We start from the raw sequence: 10,589 nt of genomic DNA, 5'->3' as shown, positions 1-10,589 counted from the left end.
ACTTTATTCATAAAATATCTTCAATCACATTCCAAACCATTTCAAAAACAACATTACAAGGGTACAATCCAGGTTAAACTTTTACAAAATGTATCACCAGGTGCATCAGTACAAACAATATTACAATCATTTACAGCCTTTCATTTTGATCTGTACAGCCCGAGGGGCTCTAAACAGTTCCCAGTCTCTCGGTGCGCTGTGGTAGAAAGGTCGTAGACAGCGACCCTTCCCCATTGCGCCTTTGCGGCAGCTGCCCCAAGCTTTAGTGCGTCCCTCAGCACGTAGTCCTGGACTTTGGATTGTGCCAGTCCGCAACAATCGGTCGGGGACAACTCTTTGTGCTGGAAGACCAACAAGTTTCGGGCAGACCAAAGCGCCTCTTTCACTGAGTTGATGATCCTCCAGCTGCAGTTGATGTTTGTCTCGGTGTGTGTCCCTGGGAACAGCCCGTAGAGCACACAGTCCTGTCTCACAGAGCTGCTCGGGATGAACCTCGACAGCAACCACTGCATCTCTCTCCAGACTTTCTTTGCAAAGGCACAATCCACAAGGAGGTGAACAACGGTCTCTTCCCCACCACAGCCACCTCGAGGGCAACGTGCAGAGGAGGTGAACTTCCTGGCGTGTAGGAAGGATCTGACGGGGAGGGCCTTTCTCACCACCAGCCAAGCTACGTCTTGGTGCTTGTTGGAAAGTTCTGGCGATGAGGCATTCTGCTAAATGACTTTGACAGTCTGCTCGGGGAACCATCCCACAGGGTCCACCCTCTCCTTATCCCTCAGGGCCTCTAGGACGTTACGTGCTGACCACTGCCTGATGGACTTGTGGTCAAAGGTGTTTTTCTGCATCAATTTTTCCACCAGGGACAGGTGGTACGGCGCGGTCCAACTACTTGGAGCGTTCCGCGGCAGCGTGGCCAGACCCATCCTTCGCAACACCGGGGACAGGTAGAACCTCAGCACGTAGTGACACTTGGTGTTTGCGTACTGAGGGTCTACGCACCGCTTGATGCAGCCGCACACAAAGGTGGCCATCAGGATGAGGGCGATGTTGGGCACGTTTTTTCCCCCTTTATCTAGAGGCTTGTACATCGCGTCCCTGCGGACACGATCCATTTTCGACCTCCAGATAAAGCGGAAGATGGCTCGAGTGATCGCCGTCGCGCAGGAGTCTGGAATGGGCCAGACCTGCGCCACGTACAGCAACAGCGAGAGTACCTCACACCTGATGACCAGGTTCTTACCCGCAATGGAGAGGGAGCGTCGATCCCACATGCCCAGTTTCCTCTTCACCATAGCCACTCGCTCCTTCCAGTTTCTAACGCATGCCCCGGTCCCTCCGAACCATATCCCCAGCACCCTCAGGCCGTCATCCCTGACAGTGAAGGGGACAAAGGATCGGTCAGCCCAGTTCCCAAAGAACATGGCCTCGCTCTTCCCACGATTTACCTGGGCTCCCGAGGCCAGTTCGAACTGGTCGCAGATGTGCATCAGTCTGCACACCGACAGCGGATCCGAGCAGAAAACGGCGACGTCGTCCATGTACAGGGAGGCATTTACCTGAGTGCCTCCACTGCCTGGGATCGTCACTCCTCTTATGCCCGGATCCTTCCTGATGGACTCGGCAAAGGGTTCTATGCAACACACGAAAAGGACAGGCGAGAGAGGACAGCCCTGCCTGACTCCAGATTTAATCGGAAAGCTATCTGTTTCCCACCCAATTATTGACACTGCGCTACTGATGTTAATGTAGAGCAGTTGGATCCAATATCGAATTCCCTCCCCAAAGCCCATTTTGGAGAGCACATCCCCCATGTAGGTGTGCGATATTCTGTCAAAGGCCTTCTCCTGATCCAAGCTGATGAGGCAGGTATCCACACCCCTGTCCTGTACATAGGCAATCGTATCCCTGAGCAGCGCCAGGCTGTCAGAGATCTTCCTGCCTGGCACAGAGCAGGTCTGGTCAGGGTGAATCACCAATTCCAGAGCGGATTTGACCCGGTTGGCGATGACCTTGGACAGAATCTTATAGTCCGCATTCAACAGTGAAATGGGTCGCCAATTTCTAATTTCCTCCCTTTCCCCCTTGTGCTTGTAGATGAGGGTGATGATGCCTTTCCTCATGGATTCTGACATACTACCGGCCAGGAGCATACTCTCGTACACTCCTAGCAGGTCTGGCCCGATCAAGTCCCGCAGAGCCCAATACAACTCCGCCGGCAAGCCGTCGCTTCCGGGGGTTTTACTCTTCTCGAAGGACTCGAGGGCCTTAGTCAGTTCGTCAGGAGTTAGCGGTTTGTCCAGGCTCTCTCGCGTACTGTGGTCTAAGACCTCCGTGATAGAGGACAGGAAGGACTGGGAGGCCGTGCTGTCCGTGGGCTTCACGTCATACAGTCCGGCATAAAAGGATTTGCTGATCCTCAGAATGTCGGACCGTGATGACTTTACTGAGCCGTCTTCTTCCTTCAGGCTGCTGATCACAGAGCGCTCTCTGTGTACCTTTTGGAAGAAGAAACGTGAGCACGTCTCATCCTGCTCCACGGAGCGGACTCTGGAACGGAAGATGATCTTGGAGGCCTCCGAGGCAAAGTGCGAGGCTTGCTGGCCCTTCACCTCTTGGAGCTCCTCCTTGACATCGACCCCCATCGACTGCAGCCGCAGCAGATTCTGCATCTTTTTCTGGAGTCGGGACATTTCCCTCTGTTCCTTTCTAGCTTTCTGGGTGCCTTTGAGGATGAAAAACCTCTTGATGCTTCCCTCGATCGCTTCCCACCAGTGTGTCAGGGACTCAAAGAGGGGTTTCACGGTTCTCCAACCTTTGTAATCCCTCTTGAGCTCCTCAATGTTCTCTGGGGTCAGCAGTTGCACATTTAGCTTCCATGCCCCCCTGCCCACCCTCAGGTCTTCCTCCAAGTGGCAGTCCGCCAGTAGGAGGCAGTGGTCAGAGAAGAACACCGGCTTGACCTCGGTGGATCTGACTGTGAATGCACGGGACACAAACAGGAAGTCTATCCTGGAACGAATGGACCCGTCTGGCCGCGACCAGGTGTATCTACGCTGCGCTCCGTCTGCAGGGTTGCTGAAGACGTCGTGCAGCTTGGCATCCTTAACTGTTTCCATCAGGGATCTGGACGTAGCGTCCAATCTGCTGCCGGCCCTGCCGGCGAGTGTTGGGTGAGAGTGCGTGTTTTTTGTGTGTAGCTGCTGCGGGTGAGTGAGTGAGAGAGAGAGAGAGAGAGAGAGAGAGAAAGAAAGAAAGTTGGATTTTGGAACATGTACATGTTGAAAAGTAAAGAAAGCAGATGTTTGTAAGAAAACTATTTTTAGCATTGAAAATCCCCTGGAAAGGGGAGGGTGCACCGTTCCCAGAGATACTGCAATACCGGGTCGATGCGTGGAGTGGACGGAGCAAGCCCCTATTCCATCTCCCTGCTCCAAAAATCAATTTAATATATGGTCCCCAGATAAGGGACGTATCAGATATTAAACTGATAAGAACAGATTTTTTTTTTTTTTTTTGTAAAAATATACTTTATTCATAAAATATCTTCAATCACATTCCAAACCATTTCAAAAACAACATTACAAGGGTACAATCCAGGTTAAACTTTTACAAAATGTATCACCAGGTGCATCAGTACAAACAATATTACAATCATTTACAGCCTTTCATTTTGATCTGTACAGCCCGAGGGGCTCTAAACAGTTCCCAGTCTCTCGGTGCGCTGTGGTAGAAAGGTCTTAGACAGCGACCCTTCCCCATTGCGCCTTTGCGGCAGCTGCCCCAAGCTTTAGTGCGTCCCTCAGCACGTAGTCCTGGACTTTGGATTGTGCCAGTCCGCAACAATCGGTCGGGGACAACTCTTTGTGCTGGAAGACCAACAAGTTTCGGGCAGACCAAAGCGCCTCGTTCACCGAGTTGATGATCCTCCAGCTGCAGTTGATGTTTGTCTCGGTGTGTGTCCCTGGGAACAGCCCGTAGAGCACAGAGTCCTGTGTCACAGAACTGCTCGGGATGAACCTCGACAGCAACCACTGCATCTCTCTCCAGACTTTCTTTGCAAAGGCACAATCCACAAGGAGGTGGACAACGGTCTCTTCCCCACCACAGCCACCTCGAGGGCAACGTGCAGAGGGGGTGAGCTTCCTGGCGTGTAGGAAGGATCTGACGGGGAGGGCCTTTCTCACCACCAGCCAAGCTACGTCTTGGTGCTTGTTGGAAAGTTCTGGCGATGAGGCATTCTGCCAAATGACTTTGACAGTCTGCTCGGGGAACCATCCCACAGGGTCCACCCTCTCCTTATCCCTCAGGGCCTCTAGGACGTTACGTGCTGACCACTGCCTGATGGACTTGTGGTCAAAGGTGTTTTTCTGCATCAATTTTTCCACCAGGGACAGGTGGTACGGCACGGTCCAACTACTTGGGGCGTTCCGCGGCAGCGTGGCCAGACCCATCCTTCGCAACACCGGGGACAGGTAGAACCTCAGCACGTAGTGACACTTGGTGTTTGCGTACTGAGGGTCTACGCACCGCTTGATGCAGCCGCACACAAAGGTGGCCATCAGTATGAGGGCGATGTTGGGCACGTTTTTTCCCCCTTTATCTAGAGGCTTGTACATCGCGTCCCTGCGGACCCGATCCATTTTCGACCTCCAGATAAAGCGGAAGATGGCTCGAGTTATCGCCGTCGCGCAGGAGTCTGGAATGGGCCAGACCTGCGCCACGTACAGCAACAGCGAGAGTACCTCACACCTGATGACCAGGTTCTTACCCGCAATGGAGAGGGAGCTTCGATCCCACATGCCCAGTTTCCTCTTCACCATAGCCACTCGCTCCTTCCAGTTTCTAACGCATGCCCCGGTCCCTCCGAACCATATCCCCAGCACCTTCAGGCCGTCAGCCCTGACAGTGAAGGGGACAAAGGATCGGTCAGCCCAGTTCCCAAAGAACATGGCCTCGCTCTTCCCACGATTTACCTTGGCTCCCGAGGCCAGTTCGAACTGGTCGCAGATGTGCATCAGTCTGCGCACCGACAGCGGATCCGAGCAGAAGACGGCGACGTCGTCCATGTACAGGGAGGCTTTTACCTGAGTGCCTCCACTGCCTGGGATCGTCACTCCTCTTATGCCCGGGTCGTTCCTGATGGACTCGGCAAAGGGTTCTATGCAACACACGAAAAGGACAGGCGAGAGAGGACAGCCCTGCCTGACTCCAGATTTAATCGGAAAGCTATCTGTTTCCCACCCATTGATTGAGACTGCGCTACTGATGTTAGTGTAGAGCAGTTGGATCCAATTTCGAATTCCCTCCCCAAGGCCCATTTTGGAGAGCACATCCCCCATGTAGGTGTGCGATATTCTGTCAAAGGCCTTCTCCTGATCCAAGCTGATGAGGCAGGTATCCACACCCCTGTCCTGTACATAGGCAATCGTATCCCTGAGCAGCGCCAGGCTGTCAGAGATCTTCCTGCCTGGCACAGAGCAGGTCTGGTCAGGGTGAATCACCAATTCCAGAGCGGATTTGACCCGGTTGGCGATGACCTTGGACAGAATCTTATAGTCCACATTCAACAGTGAAATGGGTCGCCAATTTCTAATTTCCTCCCTTTCCCCCTTGTGCTTGTAGATGAGGGTGATGATGCCTTTCCTCATGGATTCTGACATACTACCGGCCAGGAGCATACTCTCGTACACTCCTAGCAGGTCTGGCCCGATCAAGTCCCACAGAGCCGAATACAACTCCGCCGGCAAGCCGTCGCTTCCGGGGGTTTTACTCTTCTCGAAGGACTCGAGGGCCTTAGTCAGTTCGTCAGGAGTTAGCGGTTTGTCCAGGCTCTCCCGCGTACTGTGGTCTAAGACCTCCGTGATAGAGGACAGGAAGGACTGGGAGGCCGTGCTGTCCGTGGGCTTCACGTCATACAATCCGGCATAAAAGGATTTGCTGATCCTCAGAATGTCGGACCGTGATGACTTTACTGAGCCGTCTTCTTCCTTCAGGCTGCTGATCACAGAGCGCTCTCTGTGTACCTTTTGGAAGAAGAAACGTGAGCACGTCTCATCCTGCTCCACGGAGCGGACTCTGGAACGGAAGATGATCTTGGAGGCCTCCGAGGCAAAGTGCGAGGCTTGCTGGCCCTTCACCTCTTGGAGCTCCTCCTTGACATCGACCCCCATCGACTGCAGCCGCAGCAGATTCTGCATCTTTTTCTGGAGTCGGGACATTTCCCTCTGTTCCTTTCTAGCTTTCTGGGTGCCTTTGAGGATGAAAAACCTCTTGATGTTTCCCTTGATCGCTTCCCACCAGTGTGTCAGGGACTCAAAGAGGGGTTTCACGGTTCTCCAACCTTTGTAATCCCTCTTGAGCTCCTCAATGTTCTCTGGGGTCAGCAGTTGCACATTTAGCTTCCATGCCCCCCTGCCCACCCTCAGGTCCTTCTCCAAGTGGCAGTCCGCCAGTAGGAGGCAGTGGTCAGAGAAGAACACCGACTTGACCTCGGTGGATCTGACTGTGAATGCACGGGACACAAACAGGAAGTCTATCCTGGAACGAATGGACCCGTCTGGCCGCGACCAGGTGTATCTACGCTGCGCTCCGTCTGCAGGGTTGCTGAAGACGTCGTGCAGCTTGGCATCCTTAACTGTTTCCATCAGGGATCTGGACGTAGCGTCCAATCTGCTGCCGGCCCTGCCGGCGAGTGTTGGGTGAGAGTGCGTGTTTTTTGTGTGTAGCTGCTGCGGGTGAGTGAGTGAGAGAGAGAGAGAGAGAGAGAGAGAGAGAGAAAGAAAGAAAGTTGGATTTTGGAACATGTACATGTTGAGAAGTAAAGAAAGCAGATGTTTGTAAGAAAACTATTTTTAGCATTGAAAATCCCCTGGAAAGGGGAGGGTGCACCGTTCCCAGAGATACTGCAATACCGGGTCGATGCGTGGAGTGGACGGAGCAAGCCCCTATTCCATCTCCCTGCTCCAAAAATCAATTTAATATATGGTCCCCAGATAAGGGACGTATCAGATATTAAACTGATAAGAACAGATTTTTTTTTTTTTTTTTTGTAAAAATATACTTTATTCATAAAATATCTTCAATCACATTCAAAACCATTTCAAAAACAACATTACAAGGGTACAATCCAGGTTAAACTTTTACAAAATGTATCACCAGGTGCATCAGTACAAACAATATTACAATCATTTACAGCCTTTCATTTTGATCTGTACAGCCCGAGGGGCTCTAAACAGTTCCCAGTCTCTCGGTGCGCTGTGGTAGAAAGGTCGTAGACAGCGACCCTTCCCCATTGCGCCTTTGCGGCAGCTGCCCCAAGCTTTAGTGCGTCCCTCAGCACGTAGTCCTGGACTTTGGATTGTGCCAGTCCGCAACAATCGGTCGGGGACAACTCTTTGTGCTGGAAGACCAACAAGTTTCGGGCAGACCAAAGCGCCTCTTTCACGGAGTTGATGATCCTCCAGCTGCAGTTGATGTTTGTCTCGGTGTGTGTCCCTGGGAACAGCCCGTAGAGCACACAGTCCTGTCTCACAGAGCTGCTCGGGATGAACCTCGACAGCAACCACTGCATCTCTCTCCAGACTTTCTTTGCAAAGGCACAATCCACAAGGAGGTGAACAACGGTCTCTTCCCCACCACAGCCACCTCGAGGGCAACGTGCAGAGGAGGTGAGCTTCCTGGCGTGTAGGAAGGATCTGACGGGGAGGGCCTTTCTCACCACCAGCCAAGCTACGTCTTGGTGCTTGTTGGAAAGTTCTGGCGATGAGGCATTCTGCTAAATGACTTTGACAGTCTGCTCGGGGAACCATCCCACAGGGTCCACCCTCTCCTTATCCCTCAGGGCCTCTAGGACGTTACGTGCTGACCACTGCCTGATGGACTTGTGGTCAAAGGTGTTTTTCTGCATCAATTTTTCCACCAGGGACAGGTGGTACGGCGCGGTCCAACTACTTGGAGCGTTCCGCGGCAGCGTGGCCAGACCCATCCTTCGCAACACCGGGGACAGGTAGAACCTCAGCACGTAGTGACACTTGGTGTTTGCGTACTGAGGGTCTACGCACCGCTTGATGCAGCCGCACACAAAGGTGGCCATCAGGATGAGGGCGATGTTGGGCACGTTTTTTCCCCCTTTATCTAGAGGCTTGTACATCGCGTCCCTGCGGACACGATCCATTTTCGACCTCCAGATAAAGCGGAAGATGGCTCGAGTGATCGCCGTCGCGCAGGAGTCTGGAATGGGCCAGACCTGCGCCACGTACAGCAACAGCGAGAGTACCTCACACCTGATGACCAGGTTCTTACCCGCAATGGAGAGGGAGCGTCGATCCCACATGCCCAGTTTCCTCTTCACCATAGCCACTCGCTCCTTCCAGTTTCTAACGCATGCCCCGGTCCCTCCGAACCATATCCCCAGCACCCTCAGGCCGTCATCCCTGACAGTGAAGGGGACAAAGGATCGGTCAGCCCAGTTCCCAAAGAACATGGCCTCGCTCTTCCCACGATTTACCTGGGCTCCCGAGGCCAGTTCGAACTGGTCGCAGATGTGCATCAGTCTGCACACCGACAGCGGATCCGAGCAGAAAACGGCGACGTCGTCCATGTACAGGGAGGCATTTACCTGAGTGCCTCCACTGCCTGGGATCGTCACTCCTCTTATGCCCGGATCCTTCCTGATGGACTCGGCAAAGGGTTCTATGCAACACACGAAAAGGACAGGCGAGAGAGGACAGCCCTGCCTGACTCCAGATTTAATCGGAAAGCTATCTGTTTCCCACCCAATTATTGACACTGCGCTACTGATGTTAATGTAGAGCAGTTGGATCCAATATCGAATTCCCTCCCCAAAGCCCATTTTGGAGAGCACATCCCCCATGTAGGTGTGCGATATTCTGTCAAAGGCCTTCTCCTGATCCAAGCTGATGAGGCAGGTATCCACACCCCTGTCCTGTACATAGGCAATCGTATCCCTGAGCAGCGCCAGGCTGTCAGAGATCTTCCTGCCTGGCACAGAGCAGGTCTGGTCAGGGTGAATCACCAATTCCAGAGCGGATTTGACCCGGTTGGCGATGACCTTGGACAGAATCTTATAGTCCGCATTCAACAGTGAAATGGGTCGCCAATTTCTAATTTCCTCCCTTTCCCCCTTGTGCTTGTAGATGAGGGTGATGATGCCTTTCCTCATGGATTCTGACATACTACCGGCCAGGAGCATACTCTCGTACACTCCTAGCAGGTCTGGCCCGATCAAGTCCCGCAGAGCCCAATACAACTCCGCCGGCAAGCCGTCGCTTCCGGGGGTTTTACTCTTCTCGAAGGACTCGAGGGCCTTAGTCAGTTCGTCAGGAGTTAGCGGTTTGTCCAGGCTCTCTCGCGTACTGTGGTCTAAGACCTCCGTGATAGAGGACAGGAAGGACTGGGAGGCCGTGCTGTCCGTGGGCTTCACGTCATACAGTCCGGCATAAAAGGATTTGCTGATCCTCAGAATGTCGGACCGTGATGACTTTACTGAGCCGTCTTCTTCCTTCAGGCTGCTGATCACAGAGCGCTCTCTGTGTACCTTTTGGAAGAAGAAACGTGAGCACGTCTCATCCTGCTCCACGGAGCGGACTCTGGAACGGAAGATGATCTTGGAGGCCTCCGAGGCAAAGTGCGAGGCTTGCTGGCCCTTCACCTCTTGGAGCTCCTCCTTGACATCGACCCCCATCGACTGCAGCCGCAGCAGATTCTGCATCTTTTTCTGGAGTCGGGACATTTCCCTCTGTTCCTTTCTAGCTTTCTGGGTGCCTTTGAGGATGAAAAACCTCTTGATGCTTCCCTCGATCGCTTCCCACCAGTGTGTCAGGGACTCAAAGAGGGGTTTCACGGTTCTCCAACCTTTGTAATCCCTCTTGAGCTCCTCAATGTTCTCTGGGGTCAGCAGTTGCACATTTAGCTTCCATGCCCCCCTGCCCACCCTCAGGTCTTCCTCCAAGTGGCAGTCCGCCAGTAGGAGGCAGTGGTCAGAGAAGAACACCGGCTTGACCTCGGTGGATCTGACTGTGAATGCACGGGACACAAACAGGAAGTCTATCCTGGAACGAATGGACCCGTCTGGCCGCGACCAGGTGTATCTACGCTGCGCTCCGTCTGCAGGGTTGCTGAAGACGTCGTGCAGCTTGGCATCCTTAACTGTTTCCATCAGGGATCTGGACGTAGCGTCCAATCTGCTGCCGGCCCTGCCGGCGAGTGTTGGGTGAGAGTGCGTGTTTTTTGTGTGTAGCTGCTGCGGGTGAGTGAGTGAGAGAGAGAGAGAGAGAGAGAGAGAGAAAGAAAGAAAGTTGGATTTTGGAACATGTACATGTTGAAAAGTAAAGAAAGCAGATGTTTGTAAGAAAACTATTTTTAGCATTGAAAATCCCCTGGAAAGGGGAGGGTGCACCGTTCCCAGAGATACTGCAATACCGGGTCGATGCGTGGAGTGGACGGAGCAAGCCCCTATTCCATCTCCCTGCTCCAAAAATCAATTTAATATATGGTCCCCAGATAAGGGACGTATCAGATATTAAACTGATAAGAACAGATTTTTTTTTTTTTTTTTGTAAAAATAT

General features: G+C 52.8%; 3 pseudogenes; all 3 read right to left on the bottom strand.

Moving 5' to 3' along the window:
* Nucleotides 1-3,348: 3,348 nt before the first annotated feature.
* LOC144673890 (U2 spliceosomal RNA) lies at nt 3,349-3,528 on the bottom strand (annotated as a pseudogene).
* A 3,352-nt stretch (nt 3,529-6,880) lies between these two features.
* Nucleotides 6,881-7,061, bottom strand: LOC144673895 (U2 spliceosomal RNA; annotated as a pseudogene).
* Nucleotides 7,062-10,409: 3,348 nt separating this feature from the next.
* Nucleotides 10,410-10,589, bottom strand: LOC144673888 (U2 spliceosomal RNA; annotated as a pseudogene).

Source organism: Cetorhinus maximus, unplaced genomic scaffold (genome assembly GCF_964194155.1).
Source record: "Cetorhinus maximus unplaced genomic scaffold, sCetMax3.hap1.1 HAP1_SCAFFOLD_510, whole genome shotgun sequence".
In the NCBI taxonomy this organism is placed as follows: domain Eukaryota; kingdom Metazoa; phylum Chordata; class Chondrichthyes; order Lamniformes; family Cetorhinidae; genus Cetorhinus; species Cetorhinus maximus.
This window is presented reverse-complemented; position numbering and strand designations above follow the sequence as displayed.